This window comes from Oncorhynchus gorbuscha, linkage group LG05 (assembly GCF_021184085.1).
Source record: "Oncorhynchus gorbuscha isolate QuinsamMale2020 ecotype Even-year linkage group LG05, OgorEven_v1.0, whole genome shotgun sequence".
Lineage (NCBI taxonomy): Eukaryota > Metazoa > Chordata > Actinopteri > Salmoniformes > Salmonidae > Oncorhynchus > Oncorhynchus gorbuscha.
The window spans coordinates 3,537,556-3,556,560 of record NC_060177.1 but is presented as its reverse complement, the minus strand read 5'-3'; the positions used below and the strand labels follow the sequence as shown (position 1 = coordinate 3,556,560).

The 19,005-nt window shown below is 43.2% G+C and overlaps 1 pseudogene; it reads left to right on the top strand.

Moving 5' to 3' along the window:
• LOC124035457 overlaps nucleotides 1-19,005 on the top strand; it is a 108,144-nt pseudogene that overhangs the window by 65,410 nt on the left and 23,729 nt on the right.

The window sequence follows — 19,005 nt, the reverse complement described above, 5'->3', positions numbered from 1 at the left end:
GCCCCAGGCCTTTAATAGTAGATCAGGGTTATAACCAGCCTTTAATAGTGGATCAGGGTTATAACCAGCCTTTAATAGTGGATCAGGGTTATAATCAACCCCAGGCCTTTAATAGTGGATCAGGGTTATAACCAGCCCCAGGCCTTTAATAGTGGATCAGGGTTATAACCAGTCTTTAATTGTAGATCAGGGTTATAACCAGCCTTTAATAGTGGATCAGGGTTATAACCAACCCCAGGCCTTTAATAGTAGATCAGGGTTATAACCAGCCCCAGTCTTTAATAGTGGATCAGGGTTATAACCAGCCTTTAATAGTGGATCAGGGTTATAACCAACTCCAGGCCTTTAATAGTGGATCAGGGTTATAACCAGCCCCAGGCCTTTAATAGTAGATCAGGGTTATAACCAGCCTTTAATAGTGGATCAGGGCTATAACCAGCCCCAGTCTTTAATAGTGGATCAGGGTTATAACCAACCTTTAATAGTGGATCAGGGTTATAACCAGCCCCAGTCTTTAATAGTGGATCAGGGTTATAACCAGCCTTTAATAGTGGATCAGGGTTATAACCAACTCCAGGCCTTTAATAGTGGATCAGGGTTATAACCAGCCTTTAATAGTAGATCAGGGTTATAACCAGCCCCAGGCCTTTAATAGTGGATCAGGGTTATAACCAGCCCCAGGCCTTTAATAGTGGATCAGGGTTATAACCAGCCTTTAATAGTGGATCAGGGTTATAACCAACTCCAGGCCTTTAATAGTGGATCAGGGTTATAACCAGCCCCAGGCCTTTAATAGTGGATCAGGGTTATAACCAGTCTTTAATAGTGGATCAGGGTTATAACCAGTCTTTAATAGTGGATCAGGGTTATAACCAGTCTTTAATAGTAGATCAGGGTTATAACCAGTCTTTAATAGTGGATCAGGGTTATAACCAGCCCCAGGCCTTTAATAGTAGATCAGGGTTATAACCAGCCCCAGGCCTTTAATAGTAGATCAGGGTTATAACCAGTCTTTAATAGTGGATCAGGGTTATAACCAGCCTTTAATAGTAGATCAGGGTTATAACCAGCCCCAGGCCTTTAATAGTGGATCAGGGTTATAACCAGTCTTTAATAGTGGATCAGGGTTATAACCAGTCTTTAATAGTAGATCAGGGTTATAACCAGTCTTTAATAGTGGATCAGGGTTATAACCAGCCCCAGGCCTTTAATAGTAGATCAGGGTTATAACCAGCCTTTAATAGTAGATCAGGGTTATAACCAGCCCCAGGCCTTTAATAGTAGATCAGGGTTATAACCAGCCCCAGGCCTTTAATAGTAGATCAGGGTTATAACCAGCCTTTAATAGTGGATCAGGGTTATAACCAGCCCCAGGCCTTTAATAGTAGATCAGGGTTATAACCAGCCTTTAATAGTGGATCAGGGTTATAACCAGCCTTTAATAGTGGATCAGGGTTATAACCAGCCTTTAATAGTGGATCAGGGTTATAACCAGCCCCAGGCCTTTAATAGTGGATCAGGGTTATAACCAGCCTTTAATAGTGGATCAGGGTTATAACCAGCCCCAGGCCTTTAATAGTGGATCAGGGTTATAACCAGTCTTTAATAGTGGATCGGGGTTATAACCAGTCTTTAATAGTGGATCAGGGTTATAACCAGCCCCAGGCCTTTAATAGTAGATCTGGGTTATAACCAGCCTTTAATAGTGGATCAGGGTTATAACCAACCCCAGGCCTTTAATAGTAGATCAGGGTTATAACCAGCCCCAGGCCTTTAATAGTAGATCAGGGTTATAACCAGTCTTTAATAGTAGATCAGGGTTATAACCATCCCCAGGCCTTTAATAGTGGATCAGGGTTATAACCAGTCTTTAATAGTGGATCAGGGTTATAACCAGTCTTTAATAGTAGATCAGGGTTATAACCAGTCTTTAATAGTAGATCAGGGTTATAACCAGTCTTTAATAGTAGATCAGGGTTATAACCAGCCTTTAATAGTAGATCAGGGTTATAACCAGCCTTTAATAGTGGATCAGGGTTATAACCAACCCCAGGCCTTTAATAGTAGATCAGGGTTATAACCAGTCTTTAATAGTAGATCAGGGTTATAACCAGCCTTTAATAGTGGATCAGGGTTATAACCAGCCTTTAATAGTAGATCAGGGTTATAACCAGCCCCAGGCCTTTAATAGTGGATCAGGGTTATAACCAGTCTTTAATAGTAGATCAGGGTTATAACCAGCCCCAGGCCTTTAATAGTAGATCAGGGTTATAACCAGTCTTTAATAGTAGATCAGGGTTATAACCAGCCCCAGGCCTTTAATAGTAGATCAGGGTTATAACCAGCCCCAGGCCTTTAATAGTAGATCAGGGTTATAACCAGTCTTTAATAGTAGATCAGGGTTATAACCAGTCTTTAATAGTAGATCAGGGTTATAACCAGCCCCAGGCCTTTAATAGTAGATCAGGGTTATAACCAGTCTTTAATAGTGGATCAGGGTTATAACCAGCCCCAGGCCTTTAATAGTAGATCAGGGTTATAACCAGCCCCAGGCCTTTAATAGTAGATCAGGGTTATAACCAGTCTTTAATAGTAGATCAGGGTTATAACCAGTCTTTAATAGTGGATCAGGGTTATAACCAGCCCCAGGCCTTTAATAGTAGATCAGGGTTATAACCAGTCTTTAATAGTAGATCAGGGTTATAACCAGTCTTTAATAGTGGATCAGGGTTATAACCAGCCTTTAATAGTGGATCAGGGTTATAACCAGCCCCAGGCCTTTAATAGTGGATCAGGGTTATAACCAGTCTTTAATAGTAGATCAGGGTTATAACCAGTCTTTAATAGTAGATCAGGGTTATAACCAACCCCAGGCCTTTAATAGTAGATCAGGGTTATAACCAGCCCCAGGTCTTTAATAGTAGATCAGGGTTATAACCAGCCTTTAATAGTAGATCAGGGTTATAACCAGTCTTTAATAGTAGATCAGGGTTATAACCAGTCTTTAATAGTAGATCAGGGTTATAACCAGCCTTTAATAGTAGATCAGGGTTATAACCAGCCCCAGACCTTTAATAGTGGATCAGGGTTATAACCAGTCTTTAATAGTAGATCAGGGTTATAACCAGTCTTTAATAGTAGATCAGGGTTATAACCAGTCTTTAATAGTAGATCAGGGTTATAACCAGCCTTTAATAGTAGATCAGGGTTATAACCAGCCCCAGACCTTTAATAGTGGATCAGGGTTATAACCAGTCTTTAATAGTAGATCAGGGTTATAACCAGTCTTTAATAGTGGATCAGGGTTATAACCAGCCTTTAATAGTGGATCAGGGTTATAACCAACCTTTAATAGTGGATCAGGGTTATAACCAGTCTTTAATAGTAGATCAGGGTTATAACCAGTCTTTAATAGTAGATCAGGGTTATAACCAGTCTTTAATAGTAGATCAGGGTTATAACCAGTCTTTAATAGTAGATCAGGGTTATAACCAGCCCCAGTCTTTAATAGTAGATCAGGGTTATAACCAGCCTTTAATAGTAGATCAGGGTTATAACCAGTCTTTAATAGTAGATCAGGGTTATAACCAGCCTTTAATAGTAGATCAGGGTTATAACCAGCCTTTAATAGTAGATCAGGGTTATAACCAGCCTTTAATAGTAGATCAGGGTTATAACCAGCCTTTAATAGTAGATCAGGGTTATAACCAGCCTTTAATAGTAGATCAGGGTTATAACCAGCCTTTAATAGTAGATCAGGGTTATAACCAGTCTTTAATAGTAGATCAGGGTTATAACCAGCCCCAGGCCTTTAATAGTAGATCAGGGTTATAACCAGCCTTTAATAGTAGATCAGGGTTATAACCAGCCTTTAATAGTAGATCAGGGTTATAACCAGTCTTTAATAGTAGATCAGGGTTATAACCAGCCTTTAATAGTAGATCAGGGTTATAACCAGCCCCAGGCCTTTAATAGTAGATCAGGGTTATAACCAGTCTTTAATAGTGGATCAGGGTTATAACCAGTCTTTAATAGTAGATCAGGGTTATAACCAGTCTTTAATAGTAGATCAGGGTTATAACCAGCCCCAGGCCTTTAATAGTAGTAGATCAGGGTTATAACCAGTCTTTAATAGTGGATCAGGGTTATAACCAGTCTTTAATAGTAGATCAGGGTTATAACCAGTCTTTAATAGTAGATCAGGGTTATAACCAGCCCCAGGCCTTTAATAGTAGATCAGGGTTATAACCAGTCTTTAATAGTGGATCAGGGTTATAACCAGTCTTTAATAGTAGATCAGGGTTATAACCAGTCTTTAATAGTAGATCAGGGTTATAACCAGCCCCAGGCCTTTAATAGTAGATCAGGGTTATAACCAGTCTTTAATAGTGGATCAGGGTTATAACCAGTCTTTAATAGTAGATCAGGGTTATAACCAGTCTTTAATAGTAGATCAGGGTTATAACCAGCCCCAGGCCTTTAATAGTGGATCAGGGTTATAACCAGCCCCAGGCCTTTAATAGTAGATCAGGGTTATAACCAGCCCCAGACCTGCAGTGCTGCAGTGTGCTCTGCACTACCAATAAGTAGCACCCACCTGTATAGAGAATGCATTGTGTTATGGAGAGAGTTACAAAGACAATCTCCTGATGATGTCATGTCTCCTCCTCCGCAGGTGTTGTATAAGGTGTACATGTCCTTCGTGGAGGTGGGCCCTGAGAATGTTCAGACAGCTGACTATTTCAAAGGAGTGGGTGAGGATGAGTTCTGGTGTTTAGCTGTAGTCTGTGTTAGCTGTAGTCTGTTTTTAGCTGTTGTCTGTGTTTGCTGTAGTCTGTGTTAGCTGTAGTCTGTGTTTAGCTGTAGTCTGTGTTTAGCTGTAGTCTGTGTTAGCTGTAGTCTGTGTTAGCTGTAGTCTGTGTTTAGCTGTAGTCTGTGTTTAGCTGTAGTCTGTGTTTAGCTGTAGTCTGTGTTTAGCTGTAGTCTGTGTTAGCTGTAGTCTGTGTTAGCTGTAGTCTGTAGACCTCTCCTGATTTCCTGTCTCTGAACCTAAAGACTCTCCCACGTCCCCTGTGCCTCCTCTCTTCCTCCTCCCCTCTCTCCCTCTACTCTTCCTCCTCCTCCCCCTCTTCCTCCCTGTCTCCCTCCACCCTTCCACCTCCTCCTCACTCCTCTTCCTCCTCCTCCCCCTCTTCCTCCCTGTCTCCCTCCACCCTTCCACCTCCTCCTCACTCCTCTTCCTCCCTGTCTCCCCCACACTTCCACCTCCTCACTCCTCTTCCTCCCTGTCTCCCCCACACTTCCACCTCCTCCTCACTCCTCTTCCTCCCTGTCTCCCCCACACTTCCACCTCCTCCTCACTCCTCTTCCTCCCTGTCTCCCCCACACTTCCTCCTCCTCCCCATCTTCCTCTTCCTCCCTGTCTCCCTCTACCCTTCCTCCTCCACCTCCCCATCTTCCTCCACCCCCTCCTCTTCCTCCCTGTCTCCCTCCACCCTTCCTCCTCCACCTCCCCATCTTCCTCCACCCCCTCCTCTTCCTCCCTGTCTCCCTCCACCCTTCCTCCTCCACCTCCCCATCTTCCTCATCCCTTCTCCTCTTCCTCCATGTCTCCCCATCATCCTCCACCCCTCTCCTCTTCCTCCCTGTCTCCCTCCACCCTTCCTCCTCCTCCCCGTCTCCCTCCACCCTTCCTCCTCCTCCCCGTCTCCCTCCTCCCCCGTCTCCCTCCACCCTTCCTCCTCCTCCCCGTCTCCCTCCACCCTTCCTCCTCCACCTCCCCATCTTCCTCATCCTTTCTCCTCTTCCTCCCTGTCTCCCCATCTTCCTCCACCCCTCTCCTCTTCCTCCCTGTCTCCCTCCACCCTTCCTCCTCCACCTCTTCCTCATCCTTTCTCCTCTTCCTCCCTGTCTCCCCATCTTCCTCCACCCCTCTCCCCTTCCTCCCTGTCTCCCTCCACCCTTCCTGCTCCTCCTCCTCCTCCCCATCTTCATCCTTCTCTCCCTCCTCTCCCTCTTCAGCCTCATTCCTCATCGTCAGTATTGGGGGGACCATGGTGGGTCTTATCTTTGCTGCTCTCCTAGCCTTCATCACACGTTTCACCAAGAAGGTCCGCATCATTGAGCCTCTATTGGTGTTCCTCATGGTCTACCTGGCCTACCTCACCGCTGAGCTCTTCTCTCTGTCCGCCATCTTGTCGTGAGTACATCTTTAATATGTGTTCCAGAAATCACCACAGAACATGTGTTTGGTCTGTACTCAAAAAATATGTTGCATTTAAACTCACTTCATTTTTCTATGATATTTTTTTATTCTGCTGTCATTAGGGTGTGTGTGTGTGTGTGTGTGTGTGTGTGTGTGTGTGTGTGTGTGTGTGTGTGTGTGTGTGTGTGTGTGTGTGTCAGTGCCTCCAGAAAGTATTCAGACCCCTTGACATGTTCCACATTTTATTCCGTTACATCCTTATTCTAAAATGGATTAAATAAAACATGTTCCTCAGTAATCTACACACAATAACACATTATGACATCACAATACCCCATAATGACATCACAATAACCCATTATGACATCACAATAACCCATTATGACAAAGCAAGAAGGAAAAAAATGCAAATGTATCAAATCAAAAACTGAAATACCTTATTTACATAAGTATTCAGACCCTTTGTTATGAGACTCTAAATTGATCTCAGGTGCATCCTGTTTCCATTGATCATCCTTGAGATGTTACTTCTGATTGGAGTCCACCTGTGGTAAATTCAATTGATTGGACATGATTTGGAAAGGCACACACCTGTGTCAGCGGCTACATGTATATGGGTGTGTGTATATACCAACATTACAATACAACCACTGTATGTTACAATATGAACATCTCAATAGGACCTATCCTCCCTATAGACCTACATTACAATACAACCACTGTATGTTACAATATGAACATCTCAATAGGACCTATCCTCCCTATAGACCTACATTACAATACAACATGAACATCTCCACAGGACCTATCCTCCCTATAGACCTACATTACAATACAACCACTGTATGTTACAACATGAACATCTCCACAGGACCTATCTTCCCTATAGACCTACATTACAATACAATATGAACATCTCAACAGGACCTATCCTCCCTATAGACCTACATTACAATACAACCACCGTATGTTACAATATGAACATCTCCACAGGACCCATCGTCCCTATAGACCTACATTACAATACAACCACTGTATGTTACAATATGAACACCCATCCTCCCTATAGACCTACATTACAATACAACCACTGTATGTTACAATATGAACACCTCAACAGGACCTATCCTCCCTATAGACCTACATTACAATACAACCACTGTATGTTACAATATGAACACCTCAACAGGACCTATCCTCCCTATAGACCTACATTACAATACAACCACTGTATGTTACAATATGAACATCTCCACAGGACCTATCTTCCCTATAGACCTACATTAAAATACAACCAACATCCAAACAATACAGTTGTAAACATGTAATAGGTTTTTGTTTCATCACTGATGCTACGTGTCAGTGTGAATCATGTTTCATATCTCCCCCCTTCATAACATTACAGTTGTATATCCAACAGGCTGTGTTTGTAGATGGACTGAGGTAGGTAGATTGTATATCCAACAGGCTGTGTGTTTGTAGATGGACTGAGGTAGGTAGATTGTATATCCAACAGGCTGTGTGTTTGTAGATGGACTGAGGTAGGTAGATTGTATATCCAACAGGCTGTGTGTTTGTAGATGGACTGAGGTAGGTAGATTGTATAACTAACAGGCTGTGTGTTTGTAGATGGACTGAGGTAGGTAGATTGTATATCCAACAGGCTGTGTTTGTAGATGGACTGAGGTAGCTGGGTAGATTGTATAGTTAACAGGCTGTGTGTTTATGGACTGAGGTAGGTGGGTAGATTGTATACCTAACAGGCTGTGTGTTTGTAGATGGACTGAGGTAGGTAGGTAGATTGTATATCCAACAGGCTGTGTTTGTAGATGGACTGAGGTAGGTGGGTAGATTGTATAGCTAACAGGCTGTGTGTTTGTAGATGGACTGAGGTAGGTGGGTAGATTGTATAGTTAACAGGCTGTGTGTTTATAGATGGACTGAGGTAGGTAGGTAGATTGTATATCCAACAGGCTGTGTTTGTAGATGGACTGAGGTAGGTAGGTAAGATTGTATAGTTAATAGGCTGTGTGTTTATAGATGGACTGAGGTAGGTGGGTAGATTGTATAGCTAACAGGCTGTGTGTTTGTAGATGGACTGAGGTAGGTAGATTGTATAGCTAACAGGCTGTGTGTTTGTAGATGGACTGAGGTAGGTAGATTGTATAGGTAATAGGCTGTGTGTTTGTAGATGGACTGAGGTAGGTAGATTGTATAGCTAACAGGCTGTGTGTTTGTAGATGGACTGAGGTAGGTAGATTGTATAGCTAACAGGCTGTGTGTTTGTAGATGGACTGAGGTGGGTAGATTGTATAACTAACAGGCTGTGTGTTTGTAGATGGACTGAGGTGGGTAGATTGTATAGCTAACAGGCTGTGTGTTTGTAGATGGACTGAGGTGGGTAGATTGTATAGCTAACAGGCTGTGTGTTTGTAGATGGACTGAGGTGGGTAGATTGTATAGCTAACAGGCTGTGTGTTTGTAGATGGACTGAGGTGGGTAGATTGTATAGTTAACAGGCTGTGTGTTTGTAGATGGACTGAGGTGGGTAGATTGTATAGTTAACAGGCTGTGTGTTTGTAGATGGACTGAGGTGGGTAGATTGTATAACTAACAGGCTGTGTGTTTGTAGATGGACTGAGGTAGGTAGATTGTATAGCTAACAGGCTGTGTGTTTGTAGATGGACTGAGGTAGGTAGATTGTATAACTAACAGGCTGTGTGTTTGTAGATGGACTGAGGTGGGTAGATTGTATAGCTAACAGGCTGTGTGTTTGTAGATGGACTGAGGTGGGTAGATTGTATAGCTAACAGGCTGTGTGTTTGTAGATGGACTGAGGTGGGTAGATTGTATAGCTAACAGGCTGTGTGTTTGTAGATGGACTGAGGTGGGTAGATTGTATAACTAACAGGCTGTGTGTTTGTAGATGGACTGAGGTGGGTAGATTGTATAGCTAACAGGCTGTGTGTTTGTAGATGGACTGAGGTGGGTAGATTGTATAACTAACAGGCTGTGTGTTTGTAGATGGACTGAGGTGGGTAGATTGTATAGCTAACAGGCTGTGTGTTTGTAGATGGACTGAGGTGGGTAGATTGTATAACTAACAGGCTGTGTGTTTGTAGATGGACTGAGGTAGGTAGATTGTATAGCTAATAGGCTGTGTGTTTGTAGATGGACTGAGGTAGGTAGATTGTATAACTAACAGGCTGTGTGTTTGTAGATGGACTGAGGTGAAGGAACCTACAGCAGCCAAGGTGATAATGGCCGGGGTCATTTTGGCTTGTTTTGTTGTTCTCCAAATAGCATTTAAAAAAGGTTTTAAATTGTATAGAAATGCAGTAAATGAGCTTCAATTTTCAAAAATGTCCTCTTCCGGACTTCACTCAAACTCAAGCCCTGGTTGAGGCCCTGTGCTCAGATTCTCTAAACCCTCTTTAGAAGGAATGTCTTCTAAACTGCCATGTTTTTCTCTTAACTATAGACTTTAGAAGAAAGTTCAGCAAAGTTGCTATTCCTCAAAAAGGTTATTGGAAATTCTCTTTAGCTGTTTTCTTATGTTTCTCCTTTAGCAAAAAGTTTAAAAATTATATTCTTGAAAATAAAGTTTGTTGGAAATATTTTTAAATTCCAAGATAGCTCAACCATTGTCTTAAACTCTGGGCAGTGACAGAAAACAGCTCATGAAAATCAATTGTACATAATTCAAAATATATCTGAAAATATATCTGAAAGTTTCAGTATTGATTATTTTAAATATTGATTATTTTAAGTATTCATCATTTTATTAAGTATTGATTATTTTTTTGCCATTGCTAGCTAGCTCGATAGCTAAATTGGTTGCCTAGCAACAAACATCTTAAAGAAGATACGTAAAAGATATTTGAGGAGTTTGTAAGAAAATCATAAAATCTTAAGATATTGTTGAGGAATTGCACTTACGAGCTATCTTATGAACTTCTTAATTGTTTTGCATTTAAGAAGTGTTTTGTGAATCTGGACCCTGGTCTTCACCTGTCCTCTGTCTCTCTCTCTCTCCACCTTCAGAATGACGTTCTGTGGTATCGGCTGTAACAAGTACGTGGAGGCCAACATATCCCAGAAATCTCGTACCACGGTGAAGTACACGATGAAAACCCTGGCCAGCATCGCCGAAACCATCATCTTCATCTTCCTGGGCATCTCAGCCGTGGACAAGTCTAAGTGGGCCTGGGACACAGGACTCATCTCCTGTACGCTCATCTTCATCTTCGTCTTCAGGGCCCTGGGTAGGTGTGCCGCCTTACTAAACATTGAATCTAGCGTTGTTACTCTACACGTAGCTGAATGTGAATCTCAATACTATACTACTATGTATCAGGGATTGCAGCCCCTAGGTAAGAGTGGACCTACGCAGCACAAAGAGAGGAGTCTTCTCTGTCCTTAATGTGAATTTATTTGACCAACATTCTTGTCTGAAGAGCCTTTCGTCAGGGTGCTTCTCTGAAGAGCCTTTCGTCAGGGTGCTTCTCTGAAGAGCCTTTCGTCAGGGTGCTTCTCTGAAGAGCCTTTCGTCAGGGTGCTTCTCTGAAGAGCCTTTCGTCAGGGTGCTTCTCTGGGAGAGCCTTTCGTCAGGGTGCTTCTCTGAAGAGCCTTTCGTCAGGGTGCTTCTCTGAAGAGCCTTTCGTCAGGGTGCTTCTCTGAAGAGCCTTTCGTCAGGGTGCTTCTCTGAAGAGCTTTTCGTCAGGGTGCTTCTCTGAAGAGCCTTTCGTCAGGGTGCTTCTCTGAAGAGCCTTTCGTCAGGGTGCTTCTCTGAAGAGCCTTTCGTCAGGGTGCTTCTCTGAGAGCCTTTCGTCAGGGTGCTTCTCCGAAGAGCCTTTCGTCAGGGTGCTTCTCTGAAGAGCCTTTCGTCAGGGTGCTGCTCTGAAGAGCCTTTCGTCAGGGTGCTTCTCTGAAGAGCCTTTCGTCAGGGTGCTTGTCTGAGCGAGCCTTTCGTCAGGGTGCTTCTCTGAAGAGCCTTTCGTCAGGGTGCTTCTCTGAAGAGCCTTTCGTCAGGGTGCTTCTCTGAAGAGCCTTTCAGCAGGGTGCTTGTCTGAAGAGCCTTTCGTCAGGGTGCTTCTCTGAAGAGCCTTTCGTCAGGGTGCTTGTCTGGAGAGCCTTTCGTCAGGGTGCTTGCTTTACACACAGATACAGAACAGATTCTTGAGGATCCAGCGTGTTTTATCAGTGATCGGGCCTCTCTAGAAAACCTTTAATGCCAAACAGATGATAAAGTAATCACTCCTTCAATTAACTCCAAAAGGCGTCTGAATATCTGTCGCCCTTTATCAATAATCAAGATGGTACTCTGTACTCAATGATGAGTCTGAGAATGTACTGGCACGACTTCATTTATACTGTGGGGGGGTAAGTATTATAGTGTAGCTGTTGGATTCTCTGATCTCTTTCAGGTGTGGTCATGCAGACCTGGGTGTTGAACTGGTTCCGCCTCGTCCCATTGGACAAGATCGACCAGGTGGTGATGTCGTACGGTGGCCTGCGAGGGCGGTGGCGTTTGCCTTGGTGGTGCTGCTGGACGCAGAACGGGTCCCAGCTAAAGACTACTTCGTGGCCACAACCATCATAGTGGTTTTCTTCACTGTGATGTTCCAGGTAAAGTATTTACCAGAGATATTTAATACTAGAGATATTTAATACATATTTAATACTAGAGATATTTAATACTAGAGATATTTAATACTAGAGATATTTAATACTAGAGATATGTTAATACTAGAGATATTTAATACATATTTAATACTAGAGATATTTAATACTAGAGATATTTAATACTAGAGATATTTTAATACTAGAGATATTTTAATACATATTTAATACTAGAGATATTTTAATACTAGAGATATTTTAATACTAGAGATATTTTAATACATATTTTATACTAGAGATATTTTATACTAGAGATATTTTAATACTAGAGATATTTTAATACTAGAGATATTTTAATACATAGATATTTTAATACATAGATATTTTAATACTAGAGATATTTTATACTAGAGATATTTTAATACTAGAGATATTTTAATACTAGATATATTTTAATACTAGATATATTTTAATACTAGAGATATTTTAATACTAGAGATATTTTAATACTAGATATATTTTAATACATATTTTATACTAGAGATATTTTATACTAGTGTGATAGTGGATGATGTGTGATAATGGATGATGTGTGATAATGGATGATGTGTGATAGTGGATGATGTGTGATAGTGGATGATGTGTGATAGTGGATGATGTGTGATAGTGGATGATGTTCGGTAGTGGATGATGTGTGATAGTGGATGATGTGTGATAGTGGATAATGTGTGGTGGTGGATGATGTGTGGTGGTGGATGATGTGTGGTGGTGGATGATGTGTGGTAGTGGATGATGTGTGATAGTGGATGATGTTCGGTAGTGGATGATGTGTGATAGTGGATGACGTGTGATAGTGGATAACGTGTGATAGTGGATGATGTGTGGTAGTGGATGATGTGTGGTGGTGGATGATGTGTGGTAGTGGATGATGTGTGATAGTGGATGATGTGTGGTAGTGGATGATGTGTGGTAGTGGATGATGTGTGATAGTGGATGATGTGTGATAGTGGATGATGTGTGATAGTGGATGATGTGTGATAGTGGATGATGTGTGGTAGTGGATGATGTATGATAGTGGATGATGTGTGGTAGTGGATGATGTGTGATAGTGGATGATGTGTGGTAGCGGATGATGTGTGATAGCGGATGATGTGTGGTAGTGGATGATGTGTGATAGTGGATGATGTTCGGTAGTGGATGATGTTCGGTAGTGGATGATGTTCGGTAGTGGATGATGTTCGGTAGTGGATGATGTTCGGTAGTGGATGATGTGTGATAGTGGATAATGTGTGATAGTGGATAATGTGTGATAGTGGATAATGTGTGATAGTGGATAATGTGTGATAGTGGATAATGTGTGATAGTGGATGATATGATAGTGGATGATATGATAGTGGATGATGTGATAGTGGATGATGTGTGATAGTGGATGATGTGTGATAGTGGATGATGTGTGATAGTGGATGATGTGATAGTGGATGATGTGTGGTAGTGGATGATGTGTGGTAGTGGATGATGTGTGGTAGTGGATGATGTGATAGTGGATGATGTGTGGTAGTGGATGATGTGTGATAGTGGATGATGTGTGGTAGTGGATGATGTGTGATAGTGGATGATGTGTGGTAGTGGATGATGTGTGGTAGTGGATGATGTGTGATAGTGGATGATGTGTGATAGTGGATGATGTTCGGTAGTGGATGATGTGTGGTAGTGGATGATGTGTGGTAGTGGATGATGTGTGGTAGTGGATGATGTTCGGTAGTGGATGATGTTCGGTAGTGGATGATGTTCGGTAGTGGATGATGTTCGGTAGTGGATGATGTTCGGTAGTGGATGATGTGTGATAGTGGATGATGTGTGGTAGTGGATGATGTGTGATAGTGGATGATGTGTGATAGTGGATGATGTGTGATAATGGATGATGTGTGATAGTGGATGATGTGTGATAGTGGATGATGTGTGGTAGTGGATGATGTGTGATAGTGGATTATGTGAGCAAACAGAGAGCAGGTGTATCCAATATGGCACCCTATTCCCAATATAGTGCATTACTTTTGGCCAGGTCCCATAGGATTCTGGTCAAAGTTAGTGCACTATATAGGGGTTAGGAGCCATGGGGGACAGCCAGGCAGGTAGGACAGCAGGTGATGGCTGGGGAACAGAGCTGGTTGACGATTCAGCCAATGGGCTATTCTGGGGTTTGTGGGTCAGGTCAGTATTACCCAGTCAGGTAACTCAGTATTATCTAGTCAGGTAACTCGGTATTACCCAGTCAGGTAACTCAGTATTACCCAGTCAGGTAACTCAGTAACTCAGTATTATCTAGTCAGGTAACTCAGTAACTCAGTATTATCTAGTCAGGTAACTCAGTATTATCTAGTCAGGTAACTCAGTATTACCCAGTCAGGTAACTCAGTATTATCTAGTCAGGTAACTCAGTCAGGTAACTCAGTATTATCTAGTCAGGTAACTCAGTATTATCTAGTCAGGTAACTCAGTATTATCTAGTCAGGTAACTCAGTATTATCTAGTCAGGTAACTCAGTATTACCTAGTCAGGTAACTCAGTATTATCTAGTCAGGTAACTCAGTATTACCTAGTCAGGTAACTCAGTATTATCTAGTCAGGTAACTCAGTATTATCTAGTCAGGTAACTCAGTATTACCCAGTCAGGTAACTCAGTATTATCTAGTCAGGTAACTCAGTATTACCCAGTCAGGTAACTCAGTATTACCCAGTCAGGTAACTCAGTATTATCCAGTCAGGTAACTCAGTATTACCTAGTCAGGTAACTCAGTATTACCTAGTCAGGTAACTCAGTATTACCTAGTCAGGTAACTCAGTATTACCCAGTCAGGTAACTCAGTATTATCCAGTCAGGTAACTCAGTATTACCTAGTCAGGTAACTCAGTATTACCCAGTCAGGTAACTCAGTATTTCCTAGTCAGGTAACTCAGTATTACCTAGTCAGGTAACTCAGTATTACCTAGTCAGGTAACTCAGTATTACCTAGTCAGGTAACACAGTATTACCTAGTCAGGTAACTCAGTATTACCCAGTCAGGTAACTCAGTATTACCTAGTCAGGTAACTCAGTATTACCAAGTCAGGTAACTCAGGACTGTACTATGGTGAGTAACTCTATTGTGTAAAATGTGAGGGTACGCCGTGCCGGTAAATCGTGAGGGTACGCCGTGCCGGTAAAAGGTGAGGGTACGCCGTGCCGGTAAAAGGTGAGGGTACGCCGTGCCGGTAAAAGGTGAGGTACGCCGTGCCGGTAAAACGTGAGGGTACGCCGTGCGGTAAAAAAGGTGAGGGTACGCCGTGCCGGTAAAAGGTGAGGGTACGCCGTGCCGGTAAAAGGTGAGGGTACGCCGTGCCGGTAAAACGTGAGGGTACGCCGTGCCGGTAAAACGTGAGGGTACGCCGTGCCGGTAAAAGGTGAGGGTACGCCGTGCCGGTAAAAGGTGAGGGTACGCCGTGCCGGTAAAAGGTGAGGGTACGCCGTGCCGGTAAAAGGTGAGGGTACGCCGTGCGGTAAAAGGTGAGGGTACGCCGTGCCGGTAAAAGGTGAGGGTACGCCGTGCCGGTAAAAGGTGAGGGTACGCCGTGCCGGTAAAAGGTGAGGGTACGCCGTGCCGGTAAAAGGTGAGGGTACGCCGTGCCGGTAAAAGGTGAGGGTACGCCGTGCCGGTAAAAGGTGAGGGTACGCCGTGCGGTAAAAGGTGAGGGTACGCCGTGCCGGTAAAAGGTGAGGGTACGCCGTGCCGGTAAAAGGTGAGGGTACGCCGTGCCGGTAAAACGTGAGGGTACGCCGTGCCGGTAAAACGTGAGGGTACGCCGTGCCGGTAAAACGTGAGGGTACGCCGTGCCGGTAAAAGGGTACGCGTGAGGTAAAACGTGAGGGTACGCCGTGCCGGTAAAAGGTGAGGGTACGCCGTGCCGGTAAAAGGTGAGGGTACGCCGTGCCGGTAAAAGGCGAGGGTACGCCGTGCCGGTAAAAGGCGAGGGTACGCCGTGCCGGTAAAAGGTGAGGGTACGCCGTGCCGGTAAAAGGTGAGGGATTTCAAGAAGACGGCTATCACACTATTTATCATCACCGAATGTCAGACGGACAAATGAAAATAGATTATGAAAAGGTATGAAATATGCTCCTAAATGTGGTGTGTAAAAGGTAAGCCATTTTACCAAGGTCTCATGTAGTCTAAAATAGTAACTCAAGTCTGGAACTGACTGTAGGTCTCATCTATTATATCATAACTGAATGTCAGACTGTAGTCTATGACAAATGAGTCTGAATAGATTATGAAAAGGTATGAAATATGCTCCTAAATGTGGTGTGTGTAGTTGGAAGGTAACGCAGACATTTTACCAAGGTCTCATGTAGTCTATTATAATATTAACTGAAGTCTGGACACTGACTGTAGGTCTCATGTAGTCTATTATAATATTAACTGAAGTCTGGACACTGACTGTAGGTCTCATGTAGTCTATTATAATATTAACTGAAGTCTGGACACTGACTGTAGGTCTCATGTAGTCTATTATAATAGTAACTGAAGTCTGGACACTGACTGTAGTCTATTATAATAGTAACTGAAGTCTGGACACTGACTGTAGGTCTCATGTAGTCTATTATAATAGTAACTGAAGTCTGGACACTGACTGTAGGTCTCATGTAGTCTATTATAATATTAACTGAAGTCTGGACACTGACTGTAGGTCTCATGTAGTCTATTATAATAGTAACTGTAGTCTGGACACTGACTGTAGGTCTCATGTAGTCTAGTATAATATTAACTGTAGTCTGGACACTGACTGTAGGTCTCATGTAGTCTAGTATAATATTAACTGTAGTCTGGACACTGACTGTAGGTCTCATGTAGTCTAGTATAATAGTAACTGAAGTCTGGACACTGACTGTAGTCTATTATAATAGTAACTGAAGTCTGGACACTGACTGTAGGTCTCATGTAGTCTATTATAATAGTAACTTCTGCAGAACTAGGTGTTCCTTGCATTAATATTGTAGACCAAAAGTTAATTTTATCTCGGGAACCATAATGGAGAAATATAATGTATTCCTTTCAGCATGATGGATCATTGTCACAGCTTTTCATTTTCTTTTAAACCGGTCAAACTGAAATCTCCCTGGTCCACAAATGTTCTCGCTCCTGTGTGTCTCATGAGAGAACTGAAGCAGAAATGGAAGAATAGAACTTTACCCGATGTCAGCTCGATTGTCCATGATGCGTTGATCGTTCTATTGATTTATGACATCATTCTGCCGATCGGGGTTTTATCGAGCGTTCCGGAGGAACGTCAGTCTTAACGGCAGAAGAGAAGCTGCACGTATCTAATTATAGACACGTTGACTAACAAACAGCCTTCCACTGACGAAATGTCGGAAATAATATAAGCAGAAACATGAGGCGTAGCAGCTATTCCCTCACCATCCCTGTCTATTCTGAATAACGCTGCCCAGGTCGCTTACGTCAGCCTTTCAGCCAATCAGATGAAAACATTATGACCGGTTGTGTTTATGCCACATTAAACATGTAGGCTAATACATTTTAAAAGTGAAACGACTGATCTTCACTATCATGCCCATATAAATCCTTATTCAAATGAAAGGGATTCTATACTGTATGTAATTCTATGATTAGACCTATGGTCATATATAGAGAGACCCCACTGACTGGGAGACTATGAATATCTACTCTCACCCCTTTGTGTAATGTGTCTCAGGCTTTTGTTCCAGCCTGGACAGCTGCTATTATAATCAAACCCAGTCAGAGCTTGTTTTTCTGTTGACTCAACAGTCTTGGACAGATCTGAGCCCCCAGGCTGACCTTGGACACTGCCTGATCCAACACACTGTCTATCTAGTGCTTGTTGTCCTACATTGATATCATATTGACATGCAGAATCAAGAGTGGTTGATCTGTGTATTGAGCCAGTCATGTCAGAACATGGGGAGGGGCCTGGTGTGTTCCTGATGTACACACCCAGTATTTAAGGAGGGGCCTGGTGTGTTCTCTGTACACACCCAGTATTTAACTGATGTCTGGAGGGGCCTGGTGTGTTCCTGTACACTATTAGTAATATTAACTGAGGGGCCTGGTGTGTCCTGTACTATTATAATATTAACTGGGGAGGGGCCTGACTGTGTTCCTATAATAGTAACACTGGACCTGTAGGTCTCAGTGTTTTATAATAGGAGGGGCCTGTAGTGTGTTATTAACTGAAGTCTGGACACTCACTGTGTTTATGGGAAGGGGCCTGGTGTGTTCCTGTAGACACACTCAGTGTTTATGGGGAGGGGCCTGGTGTGTTCCTGTCACACTCAGTGTCTTTTAAACCGGGGATGGGCCTGGTGTGTTCCTGTACACACCCAGTATTTAATGGGGATGGGCCTGGTGTGTTCCTGTACACATTCCCAGTATTTATCGGGTTCCGGGGCCTGGTGTGTTCCTGCGTTGATCGTTCTATTGATTTATGACATCATTCTGCCGATGTACACACTCAGTGTTTATAAACAGATGGGCCTGGTGTGTTCCTGTCACACCCAGTGTTTGAATAACGGAGGGGCCTGGTGTGTTCCTCAGATGAAACATTCAGTGTTTTATGGGGAGGGGCCTGGTGTGTTCCTGTCTTCACACTCCCAGTGTTTATTCAAAGGGGCTATACTGGTGTAATTCCTGATTAGACCTCCGTGTCATATAGGGGAGGGGCCTGGTGTGTTCCTGTACACACTCAGTGTTTAATGGGAGGGGCCTGGTGTGTTCCTGTACACACTCAGTGTTTTTCTGTTGACTCAACAGTCTTGGGAGGGAGCCTGGTGTGTTCCTGATCCAACACACTCAGTGTTTTGTCCTAAGGGATAATCATATTGAGGGGCCTGGTGTGTTCCTGTACACACTCAGTGTTTAAGGGGAGGGGCCTGGTGTGTTCCTGTACACACTCAGTGTTTAAGGGGAGGGGCCTGGTGTGTTCCTGTACACACTCAGTGTTTAAGGGGAGGGGCCTGGTGTGTTCCTGTACACACTCAGTGTTTATGGGGAGGGGCCTGGTGTGTTCCTGTACACACTCAGTGTTTATGGGGAGGGGCCTGGTGTGTTCCTGTACACACTCAGTGTTTAAGGGGAGGGGCCTGGTGTGTTCCTGTACACACTCAG